At 37.1% G+C, this 765-nt stretch overlaps 1 protein-coding gene across 1 annotated transcript in view; it reads left to right on the forward strand.

The window, feature by feature from the left end:
- Positions 1–765, forward strand: part of LOC119634323 (chondroadherin) — a 50,917-nt gene that overhangs the window by 7,435 nt on the left and 42,717 nt on the right. The gene's annotated exons all lie outside the window — the stretch shown is intronic.

Below are 765 nucleotides of genomic sequence, written 5' to 3' on the forward strand. Positions count from 1 at the left end.
AGAAAAAAAAACAAAAGACGAAAGACGAAAACATTCCGAGAGAAAAACAAACAAACGAAAACATAAATTTTAAGCGAGTTGATGCAAAACTTTTATAAGGTATTTCCGCTGAAAGAAACCAAAGAAAGCCACAACGTTCCTGCCCTGCTCTCCTTTCTTTACCAGCAAAAAACGCGCACACACATACCATTTTTGATGCAATTTAAAACCGTTGTCGTTGCATAGCGATGGCAAAGGACAGAGGATAGGTGAAAGTAAAAAGCGAATAGGCGTGAGAGAGAGAAAGATAGATAGATAGATAGATAGATAGAGAGAGAGGTGAAAGCCACGGACACAGGACGGTTATAAATTCTTAGTGTTTTATTTACTTTTAGCTTAAAACTTTGCAATAGCGTCTGCTTGTATTTTAGAGAAAGCAAGCAAGCAAACAGCACCGCAAACAGATAAATATCTTAAAGAAATGAGAACATATACCAGGTTTGCAAAGAGCATTTGATATAGAAAATATTTGCGGTTATTCACGGTTTCAAGACGGCCTCTTTTACCATGTACAAGTTTAAATTACTTCTTTCTTTATACTCTCCGCAAGACAACTAACTTCCTGTGCGAGGCGTTTCATTATTTGATAAATAAAACTATGCGCTTTGGTAAAGAGAGTCTCTCTCTCTCTCTCTTTCTCTTTCTCTTTCTCTATCTCTTTCTCTATTATTACGATTTGTGTGTGTGTGTGTGTGTGTGTGTGTGTGTGTGTGTGTGTGTGTGTGT

The sequence above is a fragment of the Glossina fuscipes genome, unplaced genomic scaffold, assembly GCF_014805625.2.
Source record: "Glossina fuscipes isolate IAEA_lab_2018 unplaced genomic scaffold, Yale_Gfus_2 0, whole genome shotgun sequence".
NCBI lineage: Eukaryota > Metazoa > Arthropoda > Insecta > Diptera > Glossinidae > Glossina > Glossina fuscipes.